This window comes from Sturnira hondurensis, unplaced genomic scaffold (assembly GCF_014824575.4).
Source record: "Sturnira hondurensis isolate 20B ecotype Veracruz unplaced genomic scaffold, ASM1482457v3 Scaffold0021143, whole genome shotgun sequence".
In the NCBI taxonomy this organism is placed as follows: Eukaryota; Metazoa; Chordata; class Mammalia; order Chiroptera; family Phyllostomidae; genus Sturnira; species Sturnira hondurensis.
The window spans coordinates 23,244,192-23,272,107 of NW_028093774.1; the positions used below are offsets into that span (position 1 = coordinate 23,244,192).

At 41.6% G+C, this 27,916-nt stretch overlaps 1 protein-coding gene across 7 annotated transcripts in view; it reads right to left on the minus strand.

Moving 5' to 3' along the window:
* SIPA1L1 (signal induced proliferation associated 1 like 1) overlaps window positions 1–27,916 on the minus strand; it is a 328,871-nt gene that overhangs the window by 285,709 nt on the left and 15,246 nt on the right. For all 7 annotated transcript variants that reach the window (XM_037031572.1, XM_037031571.1, XM_037031573.1 and 4 more), the window contains one exon: window positions 8,299–8,393. The gene's annotated coding sequence lies outside the window, so the exon portion shown is untranslated. The remainder of the gene's footprint in view (window positions 1–8,298; window positions 8,394–27,916) is intronic.

Genomic DNA, 27,916 nt, shown 5'->3' on the forward strand with positions numbered 1-27,916 from the left:
CAACAATTTGGAAAAAAATCCAAATATATGGAAATTGAACAACATACCTCTGAAAAGTTCATGGATCAAAGATAAAATTTTTAAAAAATAGAAGTATTTTGAACCAAATGGTAACAAAAATAAAACATCACAATTTGCAGATGCAGCTAAAACAGTTCTCAACAGGAAACTTAAACTTTAAATGCCTAGCATACGGAAACAGTGCGAACAAAAAAAGGGGCTACATCGCAAACCTTCCAAGTTCAAAGGGCAACAGGGCAGGATGGGGAAGCTCAGTGACTGGAAGTAACCACACAGGATGGTTTCATCATGATTTCAAAACTGGGCAGGTCATGGTGGGTAGTCACGTCCCAGGCCTACAGCTTCCTTAGAAAGGTCAATCCTTGCAAAACGAATATCACGATTGAAGCTGAACGACGGAATTGTTTCCCTGAGATGAAAAAATGAGGCAAGCAGGTTCACATTGACCACTTTCTACTCAATGCAACGTTGAAGGTTCCAGCCATTGCAGTTAGGCAAGAAAAAGAAAGGAAGCATAGCAATCAGAAAGAAAGAATTAAAACTTATTTGTAGATCATAAGATCATTTATGTAGAAAATGCCAAGGAATCCACAAAACTACTACTAGAATTAATAAATGTTTTATCAAGACTGCACAATATAATGTTGATATAAAAAAATTAAGTATGTTCTTACATACTAGCAGCCAACAATTAAAAAATAAACTTTAATTTTGAATCCCATACATGGATGTATAGATATTGGGGTGCCTGTGTGTATACACATATATATGTATATACACACACACATATATATGTATACATCCATATGTCTCCCACCAAAGTGAGGGAACAAACAAAGAAAGATGATAACACAGAATCCAGAAAACAGAAGACCCACAGAGGAGAGTAACCCCAAGAGAATCCCCAGAATGCTGGCAAAGAGACGTCCCCAGATGGCCACTCCGTGGAGGCCAGACTGGAAAAGAAAAGTCAGGGAGCTACATCCTCTTCATCATAGGTAGGAAGAAGTCAGAAGATAATGCTTAGAATTGAAAAACCCAAGCTACAGAAGTAAAAATAAACTATTTAGATATATGACAGTAAATGCCAGAAGGAACAGCTTTAAAAAATAAAATTAAAATTAAAAATGGTTGCCTCTGAAGAGAGGTAAGAAGAATAGAGTACAGGATTTTTTCTTTTCAAGATGTATTACTACTTTACTATTTAAACCAGACATATTATTACTTTGCTAAAAATAGTAATTAAATTTAAAATAGTAAACAAATACTTCTAAAACCCATAGCATCCAACTTTGGGGCCTCTGTCAAGGAAATATTTCCAACTCAATTTGGCTGCTCTAAAAACAAGATTACAGACAAAAGCAGTATGAATAAAATACACGAGAAACATAACAGTTACAAAAAAAAACTAAAACTCCTACTTGTAAATTAAAGAGCAAGTGGTTAAAAAACACTTAGTAAAAGTCAAGACTACGGAAACACTGAGCCCCATCTCGAATATATCCAGTTTTCTAATAAATATTGCAAATATTAAGGAAAAATTAAGGAAGTAAAACTTTTTCCAGAAATTTTCACATCTGGCTCAATAAATAATAACACAGCCAGAAGGCCTTTCTACCCACAGAACAGGCATTTCATCTCATTTCTTGGGCTGCCCCGTAACGTGGGGCATTGTCCAATACCTCCTAAGAGCAGCTCCTCACATCCACAGGCATTTCAAATTCGACGATGCTAAACCCACTCCATCCAGTCTCCAGAGAGTGAACTACTTCTGAGGGTTATCTATTGCAAAGCAGTTTTCAAATCACAAAAATACCAGAAGAGAGGAAAGAAAGAGAAGAAAATATGATAAAAAAATTTCAATCTGTACAACACATATTGAAAACACTGGTAACATTTTATCCTACTCCTTTATGTGTTAGGTAGGAGACTCTGGAAACACTGACAAACTATTCACAGAGCCACCCAATCCAAAACATGCTAATTAAATGCGTAATAGTAACTATACTTGTCTAAGGAAACACTCCAAAGAACTCTACAGATGGTTTCTAAAGTAGACCCCATCCTGCAGCAATTCCTCACTGAAGATGTGTCTGGCCCGTGCACTCATTCCAGTGTTTGTTAAGCGTAATCTGTGATTATGCAACTGAACATTACAGACACCCCAGTCCACTCTGTTTTTAAAGAGACGTGTTTATGGCCATACCCTGCCAAACAACCAAAATACCACTTAACCTCGTTCAACTACTGCTTGAATGAACTTGTTAGGATTACACCGAAATACAGATGCAAAAACAAATAGTAGGCCAAGGAATGTAATGTCCACATATTAAAAGAGGGGAAGAAAATCCTTACATAATGCCCTTTAGTCACTAGGACAGAATGTACACGAGTATTTAAATTCTAAAAGCTGGAGAGGTAAGTACAGAACATGAATTAAAATAACAAAAACTAAATTTTGGGAAGAGGAACAAATTCCTCTGAAGGGTGGAATGTGTCATCTCAGAAAGGAGCCCCAAGCAGGTGGCAGTAAAGCACAGTGCTGTTTCTGGATCTAGCCAAGCAGATTAGCAGGTCTAGAAACAGGAGAAGACGAGTCTGCCACCATTTCTTAAATGTATCGTTCAGAGCAGACTGCACTAGGTTACTGATGTGACTCCACTGCGTGTCAACACGGATTCAAAGTCAGGACCACCACAGGAAGCAACCCTTCCTGCCATGCAAGCCCGCTCTGTGGTGCCAGACTAATTTTTAGTGAACAAGCCAGCACAGGAAGGTGAGCCAATGCACTCCCTCTCTTCTGTCAGTCAGTCAGCAAATACGCGTTGGCCAACAATATTTCTTTAAAGAATACTCATAGACTAAAAACCAGCAATGAGACAGTATGATAATGTCGTCACTGTGGTCTATCAAGCATTTTCTCACTTCTTAACAAAACACAGAGATCAGTCCGGGAGGTTGAGAGCCCACCCAAAGGTCTGCTGCAGCCACGCAGCCATGCAGCCACCACATCTGAAATCTAAAAAGGAGTCTCATGCATTAAAGAGACTGAGTCAGGATTACAAAGCACCATCACATGGACTCACACAGACCATGTCATTACACCAAAGGGTCACTGGTTCGATTCCCAGTCAGGGCACGTGCCTGGGTTGCAGGCCAGGTACCCGGTGGAGGTGCGCTAGGGGCAACCACACATTGATGTTTCTCTCCATCTCTTTCTCCTTCCCTTCCCCTCTGTCTAAAAATAAATACATAAATAAATCTTTTTTAAAAATAAGATAATATAAATAAATAAAATATTTTTTTAAAAAATAATAAAATAAACCTCCATTTTATTTTATCATTCAAGTGAAATGTAGCAAAGGAGTACACAAAGAATATGTGTGAAACCATCTTGTATTTGCTAAAATTCCATTTATAATCATCGTTATTGAGAAATAACCACCCACGGCTCCTTAAAACACTCAATTATGCCAATGATAAAATTATGAAAATACGCATTTCAGTGTGTTTTTAACTGAAAGGTCAGACCAAAATCTGACCTTGTCTTCTGGTATTTCTATCAATAGGGACAGATCGTTTTAACCCTTCATCTCTCATGAACAAACAAAAACTCTTCCAGAATGTTTTCCTTAATACTCCCGGTAAGGGGAAGTATTACTAGAATTCTATTTCGCAATTCATCCAGATTACCACCACCAAACGTTCTAGCAAGTGTCTCTTATTCATGCTACTATGACTCAGGACTGATGGCAGATTGAGCACAACCGTGAACTATGTAGTCCACTTTACTTGCCAGTGAGGAAACAGCATCACTTTATCAAGGTTATCCTATCGGTTAATAGAATTCAAAATCACTCCCCATTTAGTGGTCCTTTTCACTCTAAAACACCATTCTTACTATTAAATTCAGTAAGATTTGCTTGTATTATATTACGTTAGTATATTGCTTTTATTGTAAATACTTTCTATAAAATGGAACTCCAGAGTACAGACTATTGCTGCATATGTTAAATTACTACTGATATTACAAAGCAAAAACACAAATATAATTAAGTTAGAAAATAACCATGATGTCACAGATGCAAAGCACCAACTCATATTCTGCAAAACCCTGACTCTACAGTTGGACGCAGAACCTCTGAGTCCTAAATCTAACCTTCACAGGTGACTTGACTCCTCTTCCTTCCCACGTGCTTAGCCTGCAGAAGACCACCAACTGCGGGTTACCGTGAGGAAAAAATGCGACTGCATATACAACGGTGCCCAGCAATGAAGAGCGCGGGCCACCACGGCTGTGCTGCCATGAAGACTGAAGGGAAAACCAGGCAGCGACCCCACCTGCAGGAATTAAACTTGAGCAATACACACACCAGCCTTTCAAAGTCTATCCAGAGAGTAAAATGAGAATACCGCAAAAATAAAACACGCAAAATTTACAAAAACCATACAAACTTATTCTTCAAAGTCTAGCGTATTTTAGCACAATTTTTAACAAGTCTAAATTCTGTTCTGACTTGAGCATACAAAGTCTAAAATTTCATACACAAGACATTTGCCACTTCATCTCTCAATATCCTGAAAATAGAATAAATCTTTTAATAAGAATTAACTAATATTTTAATTTCAAAAAGAGCTAATAATGAATGTTCACTAGCATTTTTTTGCAAAAGTAAAAAATTGGAAGCAGGCTAATGTCTAGCAATATGAAAAATACGTGAAAAAATTAAGCAGCTACAAAAGAATGAGAGGGATTTGTGTATGCTAATAATGGAGGATCTAAGACATGATGTCAAGTTAAAAAAATACCAAACATAAAGCATGACTATGTTTAGACAACCAAAAATAACTTATGTTACATGCATACATATTTATGCACTTAAATTTATACACAAAAAATTGAAAGTATGCAACTGATGACCTCTTGGTTTTACGCTCCATAATTCCATTATTGCATTTCACCAGGACTGTATTCATGCAACACAGTCCTACCTCAGTGCTCGCTGGCTTTAGACGGCGTCCAACTCAATACCCATCACATTTTGACAACAAAAAAATGGTGCGGTGCCCGGCGCTTGTTCGGGTCTCATCACACTGGCTAGAATTTGTAGCAGTCACAGCGCCTCTCCACAAGAGAAAATGCTTCATCACTCATCACTCGCTCCCCATGCGTCAGTTTCCCAAAACGAATTAACAATGGGTACCAAGGTACCACTGTATTTGTGCAATTTATGAACCCCAAGGAAAGTTAGCCAATAAATACTTTAGGCTAAAACCAAGTAAAAATAAGTTTTAGAAAGCATTATATAGTTTATAAAGGATTTTGTAATCTTTTAAATAAATCCTTGCACACATTACCTAATTTGATCCCTACAATAAGCTTCTAGAATTCAAGGTCATATCCTCACTTAAAAACGAGAACAGACTCAAGTATTTATCAATTCACAATTAATACATGCAGGGCCCAAATGGAAACATGGTCTCCCGGCTCCAGATTCAGTGCTCTGGTCTTCAGGATGCAGTGCCCCCACAGACTGGAAATGCTGGCATCTACACCACGGCTCTACAAATCTCTCTCTTCACATGAAAGTTCACAGTGCAGACTCAGTTGGTGAGGTACTAACACATTTATTAGAAGTTCCCCAGGTTATTCTAAGGTGCAGCTTGGCTAAGACCACAACTTTAAGACTTACTATCCTTATCTGATAAAAAATGAGATATAAAAATCACTTGTGCTAGGTATAATACTTCGCAGAGTTGAAATGAGGAATGAATGTTACATGGCAAAGCCTCTTATAATCAGTAAACGCCTTACAAACATAAGAGAACTATTACTTACTCATTCAAACATGTACCGCATCTTCTATGGCCAGGCATATGCTTGGGATGGAGAGGAAGGGCACTGCCCTCAAGAAGTAATTTGAGGCCTTACCACAGCCTCAAATTACTACTGAGCAGCAGGGAAACCAGAGCAGCAGCACCAAGACATGGTGGCCAGCCCAGCCTTGGGGCCCAAAGGTGCACAGGGGTGATGGTGAGAAGAGGGCTTAGAAAGCCCTGCACAGAGGAGACCTTAGGCTAGATCTCAGTACTCACATCACACCCAGGCAAGTATTCAGGATAGCCAGAGATTCTCAGAGAGAGGTGTCAGGGTCCTGGAGGTACTTGAGACCTTCTCAGGGGGTCTGTGAGGTTAAAACTATTTTAATAACACTATTAAGATACACTGCCACTAAAAAACTAGAAACAACCCAAACTCCCTCCAGCTGTATATATACTATAAACTGTAGTGTATCCATACACTGGAATAAGACTCAGCAACAAAAAGAAACAAGTTAGTGGTACACACAACAGCATGGATATATCTCAAATGCATCACATTAAATGAAAGAAGCCAGACTCAAAAGTCTACAGACTGTATTATTCCATTTACGACATTCAGGCAAAAGCAAAACTAGAAGGCTAGAAAATAGGTCAGAGGGTACTGAGGCTAAGGGTAGGAGAACATTTTGGAGTAATGGAAATACTCTATAACTTCATTGTGGTTACACAACCACATGTTTGTCAAAACCCCGAGAAGACCTGTACACTAAAAAGGGTGAGTTTCACTTTTCATGTTCTCCAGAAGTTGCATGACTGTGATGATGTCACCACTCTGCACAAAGGAAATGTAAGCTTGTATATTCTTCATGTTTTAAATTTTTCTCCATTGTAATTTCTAATATAGTAAATAGTGAAGAATATAATCAACCTAAACAAAAGCTCTCTTGTAGCTTCCAGGATTTAACAATATAAAGGGTTTCTGAGACCAAAAAGTTTGAGAATCACTGCTATAGATAATGCAGAAGCCCTGAAGTATCCTAAGCAGAGAGTGACAAGACCCAGCTTTACAAAGAATGGTGGAGGGAAGTTGTTAAGCAGTTGCTGCGAAGTTCTGATTGAGGCTGATCCCAGCGTGCACTGGAAAGAAACTATGTCCACACATCATTTGTACTGTGTTATAAATCCCAAGCCAAGTTCTCCCAAGCCAGCTGTCTCTTTGTTAATGTGCTGATGTTTTGCAGACTAAATCCTGTTAACTGATAATATAGTTAGGAAACTAAATCTGCTACAAAAGGCATCTTACAATGCACTACTACTAAGTTATTTTTGAAAAGTTTAATTGATTTTTAGAGAAAGGAAGCAGGGGGGGAGAGAGAGAGAGACATCAGTTTGTTACTCTACTTATTTATGCATTCATTGGTAGTTTCTTACATGTGCCCTGACTGGGAATCGAACCCCTAACCTTGGCATACATGGATGACGCTTTAACCAATTGAGCTAATTGCCACGGCCCCTCTTCATACAATGCCAATAATTTAAAACTGAATTTCACATATTTTAAAATTGTAAAATCACCATCCTAAAGAGGTATAAAAACTAATTTAGACTCAATACCTCAAAATCAATTAGGAAAATTAGGTAATTGCTTTAAAAGCCAATACATTACTTCTCTGAAATGTGCTTTCATTTGTATCTGGAAATACTATGACAATCCCAACTCAGCACAATTTTTTTCTGTGCAATCAACATGGGATTTGGGGGGTCTGCCTTGGGGGCTTTGGTTTTTGAGGGGGTGGGGGTGTAGGTTTTTTTGGAGTTTGACTGTGGGGGAGGGAGTGCTTGGTTCCAGTCTGCATAGTTCCCTCTGCTCCTGGGGAAACTTCATTAACCCTGTGAACTGTAAACTATTTCAAGTACAGACATTTTCTCTAATGCCCAGAACTATTACAAGTATTCTGGGATGTCACAAAAGTAGAGATATCAACCTTAAAACCATCCACGTTAAAACATGGATGGATGAGTGGGTGGATCAGTGGGTGGGTGGGTGGATGGACAGACAGACAGGCAAATGACAGATCAACTCATCAACCTGGGAGGGAAATGGCAGATATTAAAAGAAAAGATGATTTCCTTCCCCTAAAAAAAAAAAACACTTAAACACAGTTTTACAAGCCACTTTAAGAGTGAGTGTGTGTGTGTGTGTGTGTGTGTGTGTGTGTGTGTGTGTGTTAACTGCCATCACATATTGCTTCTCTTAAATGTCTTAAGTAACCAATCCCATTAACACCTCTTAGGTAATCCCTGATGTGTGAAAACCTATCTGCAGAATTCAATTTGCCATCTTTTAAAAAATTTCACCTAGACTTTGATTCATGTGAAAGAAGGTAAGGGTAACTCTAGACTTCTGCCAAAATAGCTGTGTATTATTTAGATAAAGTAAAATTAGATCCTTACCTGAAAGTTCAGTCCTTTTGATCTACTTCTTATAAAAATATCTTGGAAATTAGGTTACAGCCAGTACTACAGGAGATTCAAATTTGAAACTGAACCTATGGATTGAAAAGAGAGGAATAATTAATTTGAAATACATGCACAATGAAGACAAAAACATCGATCTGATCAAAGAAGTTTCCGTACACTTGTTAAAGCCAAATGGTTTCTGCAGGAAACCTGTTTTCTGTGACTCGAATCCAAAATGGAAACGTGGGTGGTTCTTCCTGTCTTACTATTAAGAGTCAGCCAATTGGCTGATGAAGTTTTCACACACATGAAGCTCAAACTCTAGCCTTCCATCTGCTCTAACGTTGTCATACCTTAACAAAATAAGGGGAATGAAGGCTTTCTTCAGCCTTACAATAAGTCTTTTTTAAATTTTATTTATTTGTTTTTGGACAGGGGAGGGAAGGGAGAAAGGGAGGGAGAGAAACATCAATACACAAGAGAAACATCGATCCGTTGCTTCTCGCACGCCCAGCTGGGACCCTGATCCGCAACCCAGGCACATGCCCCGACCATGAATCGAACTTGCAACCTTTTGGTTTTCCAGGATGATGCCCAACCCACTGAGCCACACAAGTCATGCTCACAATAAGTCTTTAATAGCTTATTCTATCTAGACCATATCTGAGCAAACTACCAAGTTCTTTGAAACTTCCAATCCAGAAGATGTAAAAAAATAATGAGAGCAAAATCACAAAATAATCCTCTGACTTTGGAGCTATGATTTCTAAAAAATGACAAGTGAATCTCATTTGGGTACTAAGCTACAATGACAACGCGACTGTGGAGCAGGGGCTTCCAGCCCAGTCGTCTTAACCACAGCTGCACTTCTCCCCACCCACAAGTCACTCACCATTTGCCAAGACGTGCCCGTCAACCCACTCCATATCCTAACTGCTACACATGACTCCGCCAGATTGGGGAAAGACTCCAATAATTCCGTAGGGTGTCTCTGCATCTCCACCTAGAGCTAGTATACCAGCTGGTGAGATACGGACTTAACTGAAAACACACACAACGGAATGCCTTGCAGGAGAAAAGACCATGGGTATACGACACGAGCATGGTAAAACACTCATGTGCAGTAAGCCCTCATCGAACGTCATTGATAGGTTCTGCAACTTTAGGTTAAATGGCATATAAGGAAATCAGTTTTGCCATAGGCTAACTGTTACAAACAAAAGTTGAGTTATAACAGGACATTACAAGAGGTCCTGCTATATACACGTCTGCTGAGGCCTTACATTTACATCTACGAGCAACAAAAAACCTGCAAACACGAGGCAGTAAAAAAATCAGACGCCACGTCCAACATGAGTACCAGGACTCCAAGTGGCAAACTGCTCAGGGGTAGCAACTGTCCATTACCTAAAGATCCCAGGCCCAATATGAAAATTCCCCACATCTTAGGAGGTTGCCTCAAAAATGCTAAGAGGCTCAGAGAGTCACCCTGCTTGGCAGAGAAGGACCATTCATAAGCCACCAGTGACTGCTCGGCAAGTTTTTGAATGATTCCTCTGGTAGTCGCACAGGAGAACCCACTGACCAGACTACAGCAAGGGGCACTAGTGACCTGAATATTCATCTCAAAGGAAGTGCTTTGTGTGGAGACAATGAAATCTGAAACACACACAACAGTGTGTGTGTCTAAGCTTTAGAAATTATGTTTATGGAGGCACTAAGCGGATGTTGAGCAAATACAGACCATAGCTTTTAGAGCTGGAAGAGACCTCAGTATCTCATTTTCCATTGTGAAACCTTCGTATTACAAGCAGTATTAAGTCAAAATCTCCTGATTACCAGCTTAGTGTTCTTCCTACGACAACCTGCTCTTCAGTAAATATTTTGAAGCATATTAAAATGAAGTCATACTCAGCTACATAATAAATCTCATTTAACCGCGTACTACAAAAGAACAATTTAGATAAATGATTAGAATATCCTCTGCAGAGGAAGGGGCAGGGTGGGGATTGGCTGTCTTTCTCCATACAAGTATGGTCTAATTTCATGGTCAAAAAATGTATGCACAAATTGTATAGACATACCATCTTTTTTTTTAAACAATCACTTCCAAATTACTACCTCTAGCAAAAAGATACAAAGACACAATATCTTGAAATGACAAAGACAGTAATCCTTTCTTCTCAAATTGAGGTTTAAAATATTTTCTGCATAAGATATTTTCACTTCACTATAACTAATTCCTTCTAATGTAATATATTTCACATCAAAACAGTTCACGTAGATTTGTTTCCCTGCTGTTATTTTCTTTAATAAAACTCTGATTCCTTTTTAAACATTGCTAGGACAACAACCTAAGGTGATTTTTCTTTTTTGGTTTTGTTTTTTTTCTTTATTAGGTTTTATAGAAGGGATGTGATCAAATAGGATACAACACATTCAAGTCGGGTAATGCGCTGTTTCCCAGTCTCCACACGGCAAAGTCCCTCCTTTGAACACAATCTCCCTGCCACTGTGTGTGTAGCCACCCACAGCCAGGGAGCGACCTGCGCTTTCAGAGGAGGAGTTGACAGAGCTCTGGGGGCCCAGAGCTGGTAGCCAGCAGAAACCTGGGCTAGGGAAGCAGCGTCCAAACGCTAGCACACAGCGGCATCGCCCAGGCTCCCACCCCAGCCTTTCTGATCCGAAAGGAGTCGGGTGCAAGAACGTGCACTCCTGACGTGTCTCGGGGATCCTGGTCTTTCAGTCGGTTCATTTCCTCCAATTCCAAATGACAGTTCCTCAAACAAACACCTTTTGCAAACAAACAAAAAAAACCCCACATGCTTATAAGCATAAAAAGAGGCCATAAATAACTTCTATAGAATGAAATATCTAAATGAATATTTAAATTTTTTCAGATAAAACATAAATCTCTACATAAATTTGTAATTTTTCCCTGGATCATCCTGAAAGGCAGGTTTATACATGCCTCTCCTATTAAGAATACTTCAGTAAAAACATGTGACAAAAATCAGCAGCAATTCTGCCATCAACTATAGGTATGTCATTTAAGCTTTGGGCTTAACATCTCCCTAAAACACTGAGCATCACCTTTATTTCCCTTGAATTCTAAAAGTCAAATATATCTTTAAATAATAAAATTAGCCTTTATAAACGATATTATACCCTAGAACTTACTAAAAAAACTATCCCTAGCTTCACTAAATGAACATTTTAGAACACTACAGACTATAATTGCATGAAATATGCCTCCTTGTCTCATGTCTCAGCTTCTCCAAAAAGGTTCGGAATGTACCCCCCCATCTGATGACTCTGCCGAAGCACGTTCCATTCTTCAGAGACCCTGGCTCCTCTGTCTTCCCTCCCTGACACTCTTAAACCCGTTTGTTTTTGCCACAATGTTGAGAATAAGAATAAATTTAAAAAAAGAAAATGAAAACCTAAATCGTTTGTTTAAAAGAAGCTAGTGTTCAAGTCTGTGTTTCAAAAACTCTTGTGTTTTTATCATTTAGTAATCTAGACTTTAATATCTAAAGAATGTGTTCGTTAGTAATCTATATTTTAATAGCTAAAGAATGTGTTCCACTGATAATATCTGAAAACGTTATGATTTTTTAAAAATCTGAATCCAAGCTCCCTGTTGACTGCCCAAAAAGCAAGGGGGTTCCAGAATACTGTATATAGCACAACTCAACACTTATATTTTCTTTATATTCCAACTGATGACTCTGCCATCCCCAACAAGTTCATGAATAAACAGTCACTAGGGTCGAGAATCTATCTCTCTACCAGTAGGAATCCTAAAGAGCACCTGCCTTTGCCAAGTTCACTCATTTAACACTGACTTACTGCCTATTAACTGCAGGGCAGGCACGCTGTTCCTCACACTAAGGCTACACAAACTGAGAAAAGTCTGCCTTTATGGAGCCTGTCGCCTGGAAGGGACACACCACACACAAAAAACATCAGTATATGAATTATATGGGACACACACACATAATGTTAGAGGGGATACGTGCTATTAAAAAGGAAAAGGCCAGACAGCAAAATAAGGGGGCTCAAGAATGAATAGAGGGGAGGTGGGCTACAATCTCCAACAGAACAGGTCAAGGTGCGTATGACACACTGCAAAGACAGCTCTGAGCGGAGAGCTGGAGGAGGTGGCAAATGAGCCAGACTGAAGTTTCCCAGTACTTTTGACCTTGTTCTGACTGTGTACATAATGACGAATGCCTTACACAAAGAGCTGTGCATGGGCAAATTTATGAACAGCCCAGAAGAGGAAATAGAAGAGGGCTGCGTACAAACCCCCTTCATCAGTGTGGTTTGGTCTACCAGGTGAAAATTCATCTTCAACCAGAAATGTCCGTTGTGTGTTTTTCCCAAGTGTGGTTTTGAACAAAATTCTTACTTCTGTGATTCATTTTCTTTATAGCTCAAGAACAAATTTCCAAGTATTCACTTGACACATAAATGTTTTATGATTTCAAATGCATGCTGTAATGAGCACGTTATTCAAGGGACTCAAAACTGTTGATCTATTCTCACCACAGTGTAATAGTTCCCTACTGTGTAAAGCCCACCTTCCCCTTGTAGTTTAAAAAAGAAACAAATGAACAAATCAGAGATGGGAGGATTATGTGTCCTGCTTCCCCACCCTTTAGTACAGGAAAACTCACGAATTCTGTTCTGCTAACCAGACATACCACAGGGGACTCCCTAAGAATGGAGCTACCTGGGGAAAGAAGCAAGATGGCAGAGTATGTGGCATCCAGTCTGCCGGCAGACAAAAGCAGAGAGACCCTGGCTCTGGCTTCCCAACGCGCAGCATTCTGGCCTAGGCAGGGGCAGCAGCTCCTCAGAGGGCCAGCCCCACAGTGTAGCATTGGCAGCCATTCCCAGAAACCCAGCCTGCAGCCCCTGTCTTCGGCCCTCCTGGTGATCTGCTAAGCTGTCTACCACCCTTAAAAAACCCCTTTGTGCTTACACGATCTAGAATATAATAGATCTGAGTATCTGTAACTAAAAACCCTGGCCAATCCACGTAACACATACTCCTTTCATTATTTCACATACAAGCGCTGGGACTAAAAGAAACCAGTGATACACAGAACATTCCACTGTAAGTCAAGAGTTCTTTGTTTCAAGCCCAGGCTCAAATCCACCATCAACACGTCCAGCCTTTCCTTCTAGGTACTTTCTCATAAATTTCATCACCTCTGCCATGCAAGGAGAAGAAAACGATTTTTGCCTAACGAATTTTCTATCAGTAAAGAGTCTGATGACAGTAACTTGGCAAGATATTTGAGAACAGAATACAATAAACATCACTTTTTTACCAGTTTGAGTTTACGGAGAACACTGCAGTGTTAGGTGTCACAGAACATCCCCAAGCTGCAGACAAGGTGATCTCATGCTGTGTTCGAACGCCAAAATGGTCGGCGCCCTGCGCCAAGGCACCGCTTCAGTCACAAAGCAGCCATGAACTTTTCACTCATTTTCTCCCATCCCTCAGGGTGAGACGGTCAAGTTAAAACCAGAGACACATCAGGTAACTACAATATAACAAAGTTACTTAACCCCCAAAGCAGACTGGAAATGCTAAGAAGTGATTATGCATGTTAAAAGTTCTCCTCTTGAAAGAAAGGCTTTAAGTCCCATAGAAACAGTTGGCCAGGATGGGAAAGTTGTTAATAATACTGTTCTTTAACATAGTCACAGATTTTTACAAAGGACATTGGATATCTCCAAATAATCAAATTACTCTGTACTAACAAACTGCACAAAATATTTCGCAAGTAATACTCAAAGGCAACACTTTTACATAGGAGATCACTTACACACTTCTGAAGCCAATTAATGACATTGATACTCATTGAGAAGGCGTCCCAACGCCCTGCCAAATAGAAGATGGGTATTCAATTCAAAGGAAAGCGCAAGTATGCCTCAGAGGAGATTTCGAGACAAGTCTGCCTGTGAGTGCCAACCAAGTTCTGGGTCACAGGCACTCGCCTCCGCCTTTGTTACTGCAGTACCACTTTTCCCTTCCAGCTGCCCCAAATGGCTTTTACCAAACACTTTTTGGTACACTTAGCTTTTCTTTAATATTTTTCATTTTACTGATTTTAGAAAGTGGGGGAAGGGAGAAAGAGAGCAAGACATCAAGACATCAATTTGTTGTTCCACTTATTTATTCATTCACTGGTTGATTCTTGTATGTGCCCTGACCAGGGATTGAACCTGCAACATTGGTGTAATTGGACAACACTCTAAGTAACTGAGCACCCGCCAGGGTATGTAGTGCACTTAGCTTTAACACTGGGGGGTTGGGGAGGAGGAATATTTGCATAACTATATTTGTCCCTAAAGACAAGGCAAATCAATTTGCTAAAGAAAACTTTGAGCTGGGCTACTTCAAAACAAACTTTTAGAAGCAATAATTTAATAGAGCCTATGAGCAAAGAAGTTACTAAGATGCGTGTCAGCTTTACTATGACTGTGCGTGTGCCATATGTGTTCCGTGGAGGCGTCTGGCTCTCTCTCTCTGTAAGAAATGAAGTATCCTGGGCTAGAAATGACACATGACCTACTCTGAAGCTTTCTATGGTTTCCCATGTGTAGACTCTAACCTCACTCAATCTCACTGAAAGTTTCAGGACGGATATGATGCTCATTTATTAACAGTAACGAAAAAAGGATACATAATGCTACACACACATCAATGATTCCCAAAGCTGTTCTACAAAACAATACCGGCATTTGTAGGTCCTCGGAGAATGAGAAAAAAAGAACTTGTTCATGAGTATTTCATAAAGCTAAATTTACCCAATTTAAAGAGCTGCCTTTTATTCTGAGATTATGTCCTTTCCATTTTTTAAAATTTCTATGGTAGTCAAATGGTCTTTTATAAAATGCTGACATTTTTTAAATTACATGCATAAAATGTAAAGGTTTGGGTATAATTACCTCCAGATCTTCTTTGCCTTACCCATCTCCCACATCCTAACTCCCCTCCTTCCCATCACTCAGGCAAAATGTAAAAACAAATAAAATAAAACCTCACGCCACCCTTGACTTCTCCCTCTCACACCCTGTGGTTGGCAGTTAGACACCAGCAGAGGAAGGACAATGGGCTGGGTAGAGAAGGTCACGGGGTGGAAAGCCCCAGGAGCCTAGCAAAGGGCAAACTGGGAAAATAACGCCCTTGCCCCCAGGATAACCTTTCCTCCCCTGGCACATTGCTGGTCACGGGGCTCAGTCTCTGCCCTGACCTTTCCTTCCCTGGCACGTCAGTAGTCGTGTGGTAGACAACCTCAGAAGAGGAACAAGGAGCCACATGGGCCCCAGCACGACCACTCTCTTAAGCATTAAACCTGGGGGTAACATCTAGGTCTCAACCATGTTTCAGCTCCAGGCGCAGAAAAGCAGCAAAACCAGAGAAGCAATGCCAGGGCTGACATCAGGACCTGCAATACTGACTAACGAATGACCCCCTGCTCTGGCCCCAACCAATCAGTGGAGACCATGACCATGAAAGGACACACCTGGAAAGCTGATGACTAGCCCATTGGGATCTACTCTGAGGCCTCCAGATAAATGCCCTTAAGAAGGAGGACCCAACTCTGCCTCTCTCTGTGGAGCACGCCCCTGCCCTTCCCCGCCCCGGTCCCCCAGGCACGGTTTCCCTGCCTCCCTCTGTCTCTTAAGCTCCAAGGGCCCTCCTTTTGCCTCTGTAACTTGTTTCCTGAGCCCATTTCTTCTACAGCTCAGTTCTTCTACTTCTGTGACTTTCTAAATAAAATTTTCCTTATATTTGAGTCTTGACTCTGAATTCTTTCTTAGCCAGAACTCAAGTATGGAGCTTGCTGAACCCAGGTCTGCTTTGAGGCCACCAACCCCTCCCTCTTCCAGGCCCTGAGCATGTCCTGTCAGCCTCGCTCTCCAAACGTGTCCATAGTCAACCACTTCTCACCAGCACAATGAAGAAACAGAACACTTCCATTCACAAAGTGGAATCAAGTGGCCAGTACTCATGAGAAAGTGCTCAACTGCATTAATCTTCAGGGAAATGCAAATTAAAGCCACAGTGGAATATTCCTACACACCCACGGAAACAGCTAAGTCAAGTGGCAGGCAATACCGAGGGTTGCCAAGAATATGGAGTTCTCACAGATCACTGATGTATATATAAACTGATAAAAGCGCCTTGGAGAACTGTTTCTCAGTGTCTACTAAAGTGCATACGCACACACCACCGCACCCAGCAAGTTCACTCCTGATTATGTCCCCTCAGATGTCAGCCCCCAAAGGGCACACACTGGGACGTCCATGGCAGTGCCACTCACCAGTCAGAAACAGGACATGACCGTGGCCTCATCACAGCACAGAATGCTCCACAGCAACAAAAATAAGTAACCCACAGATACTTGTGAGAATGTGAATGGATCCACAAACACAACATTGAGGGAAAGAAGCCAGAAACAAACTAATATATTATGCATAATCGTGTCAGTATAACACTTACACCCAAAACACTAAGCTGTAGTGTTAATGGTGGAGGGGTGAAGTTTTGACCGGGTCTTCTGAGGGGCTGGCAGCACCTGTGTCGTAATCTGAGCCTGATTACACAAATACATTCACCTTGTAAAAATGTATCCCACTGCACAGTGTGCTCTCTGCACTTCTCTGTGCGTTTGGAAACCCTGGTCTATGCTGTTAGAAGTCAAAAGGATGGTCACTGTAAAGGCAGAAGCAGGGCTAGTGACCACAGGACCACTTACACAGGGCTCTGGGGGGCTGGTGACCTTCTCCCCTTGACTGTGCGTGGTTGATGGCACGTGTGTTCCATGGTATTCATTTTCTGGTAATTTGCTGAGCTGTATATTTATCATTCATGCACTTGACATGTATAATACGTCTAAAAGTTTTTTTAGGCCCTGGCTGGCGTAGCTCAGTGGATTGAGTGCGGGCCTGCGAACCACATGATCGCGGTTCGATTCCCAGTCAGGGCACATGCCTGGGTTGCAGGTCAGTTCCCAGCAGGGGACTCAGGAGAGGCAACCGTACATTGATACTTCTCTCCTTCTCTTCCCCTCTAAAGATAAATAAATAAAATCTTTTTAAAAAAGTTTTTTTAATCACTGTAATTTCAGATTCTTTCCTACATGCTATAGGTCACCCTAGGTGTCACCTCTTGAATGTCCGTGGCTGCTTGGCCTATTTTTCGGTCCCCAGGCCACTGTGTGCCCTTCTTTACTTTATGCGCCACTGAAAACCCGGCTTCCTGAGAAAGTGAAAAGACAACCCACAGAACAGGAGAAAATGTTTCCAGTCACATCTCTGATAAAAGATTTATATCTAGGGTATATATACAACTCTTATATTCAATAATAAAACACTAATTTTTGAAAGCAAAGAGAATCTGAGTAGACATTTCTCCAAAGACATACAAATAACCAATAAACACATGAAAAGAGGCTCAACATTATTAGCCATTAAGGACACGCAAATCAGCCAGATGGGAGGAGTTTAGAGGATGGATAAAAAAACAAGGAAGGGATTAAGATGTGCCAATTGCCAGTTATGAAAACAGTCAAGGGGATGTAAAGTACAGCCTAGGAAATACAGTCAACCATACTGTAAGAACTGTGTGTGGTGTTAGACGGAAACTACACTTACGGGGGTGATCCCTTCGTAAGTTATATAAGTGTGTAATCATTATGCTGTACATCTGAAACTAGCATGTCAACTGTAATTGTAAAAAATAATTTAAAAAGGACAGTTTATTTCAAAATTATTTTAAAATTTATGTTTTAAAAAAAGGAAATGCAAATCAAATGAGACACGGCTTCACACCCATTAGGAGAGCTAAAACAAGGCCAGCACAAGAAGTGCCGGCGAGGACACAGACAAACTGAAACTTCACACACTGCTAGTGGGGATGCAAAAGAAGACGGCTACTCTAGAAAACAATATGGCAGCTCCTCAAAAGGTTAAACACAGAGTTATTGCATAAGCCAGCAATCCTGCTTGTATGTACTTGGATATACCCAGGAAAAATGAAAATGTGTGCACACAAAGTCTTATACATGAACAGAAGGCATTATTATTCTTAACACCCAAAGAGTGAAAACAACCCAAATGTCCATCAACTTGTAGATAAACATTTTACATATCCATACAATAGAGTATTACTCAGCAATAAAAATTAAGGACTGGTACACATATGAACTTTGAAGACATCACACTGAGTGAAAGAAGCCAGTCGCAAAAGAACACATATTATATGATTCCAATTATATGAAACACCCAGAATAGGCAAATGTACAGGGACAGAAGGTATGACATTAGCGGTTACTTAACTCTGAGGGGAGGCGAAGGGGACGTGAGGGCCAAAGGGTATGTGTTTCTCTCTGAGGCAACGAGCGTACCCTAAAACTGACTGCAGTGATGGCTGCACACAGCTGTGAATACGCGAAAAATACTGAAGTATACATTTTAGATGGACTAATTATATGGTATGTGAATTACATGTATTAATAAAGCTATTTTAACATATAATCTTTATTATTTTTTCCCATTACCATTTAGTCCCTTTATACTCCCCTCCTCGCAGCAATCACCACCCTGTGGTCCACGTCCATGAATCTGGCTTCTTCTGCAATGGCCCTAAAAGCTGTGCTGCCTTCTTCACAGGTGGGCCCGCATTGGCTTATTACTACAGTCATAATTTTTGTTTCCTGCAGCTTCCCACTAGATGAACCATACTCCTTTTTACACTGTTGCTGGCCTTGAAGGCATACCATCTTCCCTGAGCCCCGTGAAATCTCTTTCTATAAACCCCGGCCGTAAGACTCTCTTCCATGGTAAAGAAACCCCAAGATGAAACAGGCACGTTCACCCAGAGTTCTCGGCATGAATCAGTTAGTCACAATTCCCACCTTTCTTCCCAAACTAGAATTTCCAATAAGCCAGATGTCTCCATTTACTGGGTTGCAATTTCCACAAATATACAGGTAGTTAAAACACACTATTTATAGACTGCCTTATTCCTGTGCCAGCTTTGAACTTATACATATTTATTCAGGGACGCACTGAAGGATAGGCTCAGGGAATACAAAGTTGCAAAAGACACAGTCCTGGTCGTCAAGGTCTAATGGGAGAAGCAAATGCAGAAAAATAATTTTAGTATGTTTTGACAAAGCTCCCCCAGCTTCCCTCTACCCTGGCACTTAAAAAGTAAGTTGTAATCTTCTGTTATTTGTCTGTCAACGTGGCTTCCTCTCATGAAGATGGATGCTCCCTTTGGGTCCCAAGACTAACAATGCCCTGAACAGAGGAGAGAGCTTCAACAAACTGTCAATTGAACTGTTTGTGAACGCAAGGGTATGCAAGGAGAACCTAGTTCCTCCCACTAGGCAGCTACCCTGCCCTCTTTACCTCTGCTCACTGTTACACACCCCAGCCACACCTGGCCACAGTACATTCCTTGCTGAGGCTGACAGGTAGCAAACTAAGATTGGAAATCACCCAAGCAGATCCCTCCCTCTGCTCCTTTCCTTCTTCCCCATCTTGGTTCTTAGCTCTCCTACCCCTAGCTTTCCGCCCTCTGACACCCAGGGAAAATGCTCAGGATGACCTTTCAAAGAGGGCTTCTGATGAGACAGGATTTTCCTGTATGCACAGAGGAGCTTTACCCTACAAATCCCAAGAACCCACCACAACAACCCAAGCGACGTTTATCACTCACCTCAAGGAAAACTGAAAAGCTGCAAGGCTTGTCAGAAGGAAGGGCGGGCAGCTGACACCTACTGTGCCTCTGTTACACGCTGGGCGCTGTGGGTGCTGCCAAGCAGCTGGCACCAGAAGGGCTCCCACCTACTGGAACTGAATGCAAACTGTGGCAAGGGCGTTCCATACATTGTCTCATTTCATGGTGACAGTAACCTTGTGAGATAAGCATCATCACTGTCCCTGTCTTTAAAAAGAAGACAGGGATGAAGGAATGGCTTGAGGTCACACTAGCAGGCTGGAATCCAGCTCTCTGATCCCAAAGCCTGCCACTTACTATGTCACTCAGACAAGCAACTTAGCCTCTGAATCCATTTTTTAAATCTAAACTAGAAAAATGAGGAAAAGCCCTTCCTCAAGTGCTCACTATGGAAATGAATGAGATAACATACCAAAAAAAAAAAGTACTGGTACATAACAGACCCTCAAAACTAAAACTGTTTCTTTTCTTCATTCTGTCATCAACTCTCCCAGCCTTAAACCACGGACATGCAGTGGCCACACCGTAATCTGTAAATCATCTCTCATATCCTGTCCTAAAGGGCAGGCTCTGTCTTACTCATCTAGAATAGACTAAAATGAAACTACTGTTTGAGAAAAGCAATTGGAATGCCAACTACCATTTCACGAGGTTTGAGAACACAACGCACTGGGAAATCGAAAACTACGCACGGAGCATCTAAGATCGGTGCTGCTGCTGGTTTTGCTCCCAACATCTCCTTCCCGGGAATCCCAGACTCCCTCCCCTCGGGCTGCTGCGTCCCATGTCGCAGCCCCCCTGGAGCACGCACTGTCTGCCAGGAGCCTCGTTTCTCCTCCCCATCAAATTTCATCTGAAAGCCCACTTTCATGGGGCAGACCTCTGTGTTTTGCTTATTTTTAAGAAGCCATTTTTTAAATATTTTATTTATTTATTTTCAGAGAGAGGGGAAGGGAAGGAGAGAGAGAGAGAGAGAAATATCAATGTGTGGTTGCCTCACATATGTCCTCTGCTGGGAACTGGCCTGCAACCCAGGCATGTGCCCTGACTGGGAATTGAACCTCAATCCCCTGCTTCACAAGCCCGTGCTCAATCCACCGAGCCACACCAGCCAGGGCAAGAAGCCATTTTTAAAAGACGGGAAACATGAAAATGTTAATGGTGATGGTATTCCTTGGGTGGTAGGAGGATGAAAGACTTTTTTCTTCTTCTCCAAACGTTCTATATTTCCCAAATTTTCCACAAGGTCTTAGCAAAGTGTCTATAATAATAAAAAGAAAGTAGACAATATATTTAAAGTATTTCCTTCATCTCCTGCTGGACGTTTTCCTCTATTCTTCCCAAGTTCCCCGATGAGCTAGAAACATCTTGAGAATAGCACTGCTAAATTTTTTGCACAAAACTCAGCACAGCCCCTCATGCACAGCAGGGGCCGGGCACAAAACAGCTCAGTAAGTCTTCGTTGGGTGAATGATGAATATTCAGGTAATACTTAAAAATGAACTTTGCCAACTGATGGCAGGCAGACCAAGGAGAGAACGGGGCATGCCCCTAATGGACTTAGATTATTTCAATTGTACATCACTATTAAAAAGAGAGCTTTCAAACAATCAAAGCAGTTAACCTGAAGACCAGGTGAGCTGCTCAAGGGGACTCGTGTTGCTGCAGTGGTCAACCAAGAACAGGACAGTGAAGAAACCCAAGGACTGTGTGTTTCTTGATCTACCGAGGGCGCCCAGAATTGAATTACTTACACAGCCTCCAAGCTCTCCGCCCCAGTTAGAAGGCACATTTTGGCCCTTGGTCAGCCACGAAAGTTTAACAATACTCTTTAAAATTAATCTCTGTTCTTAAGATTAAATAATAAGCCTGAATACTACAGCAAGCAGGGGATTAAGATAAAACCACCCCAACAACCTATCACGCCACCAAAAATCCTTATCTAAATAAGCCAAAGCAGAAAATCTTGAGGATTTATTTAAGGAAAGAGAAATCTCAAATATTGGGTTTGGAGAAATGACCTGTGCATAGAGCTTAAAGAAGAGTATAATGGAGTTATTAAACATACAAAGCTCACAATTCAGTAGAAAAGTTAAAGTAGTAAAAATGTTCTCCTTTTTCACCATGATCTAAGTCAGGGGTGTCAAACTCATTTTCACCGGGGGCTCCATCAGCCTTTCGGTTGCCTTCCAAGGCCCGAATGTAATTTTAAGACTGTATAAGTGTAACTACTCCTTAACAGTCCAGCAAGAGCTCGGCCAGCGCTGCCTCAGGGAAGAAACAAGGTGCTAGGCCGAATAAAACAGGGTGGAGGGCCGGGTTCGGCCCACCGGCCTTGTGTTTGCCACCTGGGCTCTAAGTGAACTTTTACTAGGGCTTTCCATTCTGTTGGATGAATTGAATGCATTTGCTACAAGCACACTTGATTGCCAAGATTGATCTTACCCCTGTTTTGTATTTTCACTCAACTTCAGTTCATTAATCTCTCCTTAAAAATCCATATATTTCTAATAGGCTTCCAGACTCTGAAGACGCTAATTTCAAAACGAAGACGACGCTGACCTGATGACAGCACAATCATGTCAGGGCCACAGGCAGAACTCAGTGACAGGACGGCATCACAGCAGAACCCAGGCTGCAGGATGAGAAAGAAAGTGTCTCCCAAAACATAAATTTCTCACATTTCCTGTCTGGCCTTCAGTTGGGAAGTAAAGTGAAAGTGTTCTTACTAGGAAAAAAAATTCTGTGGTTACTACGACCTCTGTGAAGATTCATGTTTATTTCATCACAACTATAAATATTTACATTTCACCCAGCAATATGGAGAAACACCGGCAACTGCAGGCCTTGAATTTCTCTAACACATGTGAGCCCATCACGAGGCTGTTTCCCAGATCTCAGTTAAGTTCAGTGGGTCAGAGGGAACATTCAGTGACAACCATGACCTTGACTCCACTGGAGGTAAGAAAATCAAATACGGTATCCAAGAATTTGCTCTAGGAGTCTTCCTCTCCTTCACCTCCTGAGTTTACTCACCTGCCACTTAATTTTTCTTAGTAAAGCCAACAATAAGAGGTGAGAGAAACTAAAAGAAATGGTGTCACTCCTGTGCAAACCCTGGAAAAACGTGAACAGATGGGAGCCTGAACACTAGGCAAATGACTAACCTTCCTTAGCTCCGGTTTCACTGTCAGTTAAATGTTGGTATCTATTTCCCAGGAATTTCATAAGGACAAAACAAGATGATATAAATAAAGAAACTAACATGGAATTTATTGGTAAAGTTCAGTGAAAGACACTTACAAGCCTTATTAAGTGAGCACTCTGAAGGTCACCTTGACAGGCCAAAGTCCTGCACCTGGTACAGGGAAAACATGCCAAATGGGTCATGTGCCAGTTCCGGGAAATCCTGATCATCACTGGAAACAGAAGAAAAATAGTCCCTGTCTCTCCTGTGGCTCCACATGGATGAATGATAAACTGCATACCCAGCTTTAAAAATCTACCAGGCCTTCATCAGAGAAATGGGTGGGGAGCTTCTAACACCAGTGTGGCACAGTGTTTAAAGCAAATTACCAGTTAACTGACAGGGTGACGGTCACTGCTACCCTATTACATGTAGACAGGCTTTCTGGCATTCCAAACAATAAAATAGATTCTATGCACACAGCCAAAACAGGAATGCCACTACCCTAGTCCCAACAGATGACTGCACTAGACCATCACTCAACTCAGTAGCTGCTGCAATATATGTTAATATAAGAAGAAATTCTACAGCAGGAACTCAACATCCTGGCTCCCACTCAGAGTCCTAATGTCTATCTTGCAGCTTGTTATAAAGATTTGTAGTAAAGTGACATGAAGTGCCTGGCACACTGGATACTCAATAAGTAATAGTCCATGTTAATCTTATTACTAGGAAGCAACAAAAATCAAAAGGCTGAACCTGACATGAAGCAACTGTAGACAGAGTGTCTCCTTTTCAATCAAAAAATTAAGGTGTATAAAAACAACAAAGAACACAAGTGACAAGCCTTACGACAATGACTAAACCAGTAAGGAGCAGGTGGTAACACCCAAGAATAAATGCCAATGTGCTCTTCCTCTGGGGAATAAGCCCACGAAATGAGAAATGGTCCCTATCCTCCAAGAATCCACATCGACCTGACCAGAAATCACATGATTTTACCTGTCTTCTTAATTGCCCCCTTGACTCCTTTGAAGGCAAAACCCACCACTTCCCATTGTCGCACATGCAGGCACTCAATAAATCTGGTAAACAAATGAGACACCCGCAAGATGTCAAAAGTCTCCAGGCAGGGCTTCACCGACTGCTTAATCTAAACATCCCCAAAACTGAGGATCTGTGTACCCGAAACGCTCCCCAGGTGGCCGTGACACTCTGTGGAGTCTGAGAAGCACTAACATCGTTGAGCCCCCACAGACGATCCACACGCCCCTTACAATGCCCGAGTCCAGCACGGCCAAGCCTGCGCGTGCCTGCCATACCTGCACACGGCTCTCCCAGAAAATCTCTTTCTGGTGCCCATGCAAATATCGGTCTTGACTCACTGTCCCACCCTGTGGATCTGAGAAGGCAAAGGCAATCTCGCCTCCTTCCGTCGGACAGATGTCCAAGTCTTCTGACCGTGGATGATTTCCCTTCTGAGTTTCTTCCAGGGTAAACTTTCTTGATGAACCAAGTATCAATTATTTTTATATATATTTACTTATTTATAGAGGGAGGGAGGAGAGGGAGAGAAACGTCTATGTGAGAGAGATACATCAATCAGTGGCCTCTCACACACCCCAAACTGGGGACCTGGCCCACAACCCAGGCGTGTGCCCCGACTGGGATTCCAAACAGAGATCTTCTGGTTTGCAGGCCAGCACTCAATCCACTGAGCCACACCAGCCAGGTCATGCATTAATTATTACATGTTAAGCTTTTTAAGTACACAACACAGTGCAACAGCATTTCAGAAAAGGGAGAAAATAAAGTGCGTTATAGAAACCAGAAAGATATCAGTGAAGGAGGTGGAACTTGAAGAATGAGAAAGACACAGATACAACTAGAGTTCAGGAGCTGCTACTGCATCAGAGAGGACAGGGTGACCAGACAAAGGTAAGGGGCATCACACGCAGGGCACTGGATAAGAGAGATAAAGCTATGAGTGAGGAACTTAGTAGATTTCACAAACTATTTTAATGGATAAAACTAAAACTGGTAATGAACAAAGGCTCAACGGAAGTCACAACAGTTGCAAAGGCAAGAGCAGCGGCCCAGCACGTGAAGGCAGAGACACAGTCCTGAAAAGGCCAAAGAAACCAGACACACAGGGAAGGACAGACCCAAGAGAAAGGTCACAAAAGCAAGCAGGAAAGTGTGAGTTTAATGTGGTCAGGTGCTGGAACCACTGCAGTTCCTCCCGGGCGGCACCTGTACCTAATTAGTACATTAGAAATAATCAGACAAGAAGTGCTGGAGACAAGGCAGCGGGCGTTGTGAGGCGGTCAGAAATGAGACTGCTACAGCCACCTAGACATAAAAGTCAAGTCTGTTCTAAGATGGTGCTGATAAAACTAAGGGAAGCAAGTGAAAACGAGAATCAGTGCAAAAGGAAAAAAAGTGGCAGAGCTTGGTCCCAGACCTGACCGAAGGTAAAAGAAAGAAAAGAATCAGAAGTGATTTCTAAGAAGTATCTGGAAATTTCAGGAAGAAGCAGACAATGCCCACACAAGGAGAGGCGGGACAACTATGCCATGGGGTGTACTGAGGGCACTTGTGGATTAGCGCCTGGGTGGCTTTTTGTTTAGGAAAGCTTCCAAGTTCACTCCCCACGCTACAAACACACCTGGTAAAACGCGGTTTTGCTACTTTCTCTGGTACCAGCACAGGCTGTAGGTTCTGTGTCAGCACACAGGGAATATCTGGTTTTGAATCGGAAATCTGTAACTTTACCAACAAAGTTAAAATTCTTACCAAAAAATTCAAATGTGCTTTGACAGAGCTAGGTGAAAGAAGCCAGTCACAAAAGACCCCATCCTACAGGATTCCTTTCATGTGAAACAACCAGACCAGGCCCACTTGCAACAATGGAAAGACGATCCATGGTGCTCTGGGGGGTGGGGTGAGGAGGTGGAGAGGGGCTGGGGAGAAACGGGGGTGACCGCAAATGGGGCTGGAGTTTCTTTTTGGGTAATGAAGATGTTCTGACATTGTTTATGAACATGGTTACACAATTCCACAAATGTACTCAAAAGTACTGACTTGTACACTTCATATGGGAGAACTGAAGAGTAAGTAAACTATAACTCAATAAAGATGCTAAAAAAACTTAGGAGTGCATAAGTAAGTACTGTGACTTCAGAAACTTAGAGTATTTCCCCAATAAAATGACTATCAGACTTCAAATAAAAACCATTGATGATTTGGAAAATATTAAAAGATCTTTTAGAAAGTCTAATAAGTAAGTTGTATTCCTTTTAGAGAGAATCGAGCTTAGAAAAGATAGATTTAAACATATATATTCCTGCCCTGGCTGGTGTGACTCGATGGATTGAGCGCCAGCCTGCAAACCAAAGGGTCACCAGTTCAATTCCCAGTCAGGGCACATGCCTGGGTTGCAGGCCAGGTCCCCAGTAGGGGGAATGAGAGAGGCAACCACACATTGATGTTTCTCTCCCTCCCTTTCCCTCAGTAAAAATAAATAAAATCTTTAAAAATAAATAAATAAAACTCTAAAAAAGTTTTCAATTGATAAGCATATATATTCCTTTAAAGTTATTTTTCACAATTGATCTGCATATTCTAATATGTACTACAAAAGAAAAGAAAGTGGCATGGGTTTGTTTGCCAAGAATTACATCAACTGGCATTACACTACATACCTATGGTTCGGTTTTTAGAAGCTGAAATAAAACAATGTCAGCCAATTCGGTGAAAAGCAGATTATGTAACAATTACCAAGCAGATGAGTAAATCCATTTTATGAATTTGAGGTATGACAAAAACCATGACACAGATGTCCTCATTTGAAAGATACCAGAGAATAACCCAAATAATGTCTGCCTCCACCATACCTCCCGGCAAATACAGTTCCTGTTACTTGACACGTCCCCTCATTAAAGCCACTGCTGCCCTCGTCCCACTGAGCACGTAGGGTGCTTACTTAGAGTTCTCAGCAATTGTCACTCATCAGCATGTGTCAGGCACTCCAAGGCACTTCACTTTCTCTGTCATATAACCTGCCCTGGGCACAGAGAGCCAATGCCCAACTGAATCTGGCCATCCCATGATTTTCAGCCTTTTCCATCTCATGGCACACACAAGCTAATGACTAAATTCTGCAACACACCAAAACATGTGTTTTTTGCCCATCTGAGAAAAAAACAGGTATCATTCTGATTCATTCACACCGGTGGCTATTGTTGTGTTGACTATTGTCCTTTTTTATTCGACAATCTGAGGGAAAAGAGGCCAGTGCCCCCGACTAGTCAGGCACTGCGTGTTTGCGTCCTGCAGCACACGGGGTGGAAATCGCCGCGGCAGACAGATGAGGAAACCAGCAGGGCAGTGAGGAAAAGCAGCAGAACGCAGAACCCGCACTGCATCTCTTAACTGAAGATGTTCCTAAATCAACCTCTCAGTGGTGGGAAGAAATCAATTACCAACAAACACTACACTGTAAGGACACAACTACTCACAGTATGACCTCTAAGAAAAAATATTTAATAAATTCAAAGTACCATTTATTGAACTACAAGACTGATTCTTTCAACATTTTTACTTGTATCTTAAATTTTAACTCAGTGGGTTTAAATACATATATTTTACAT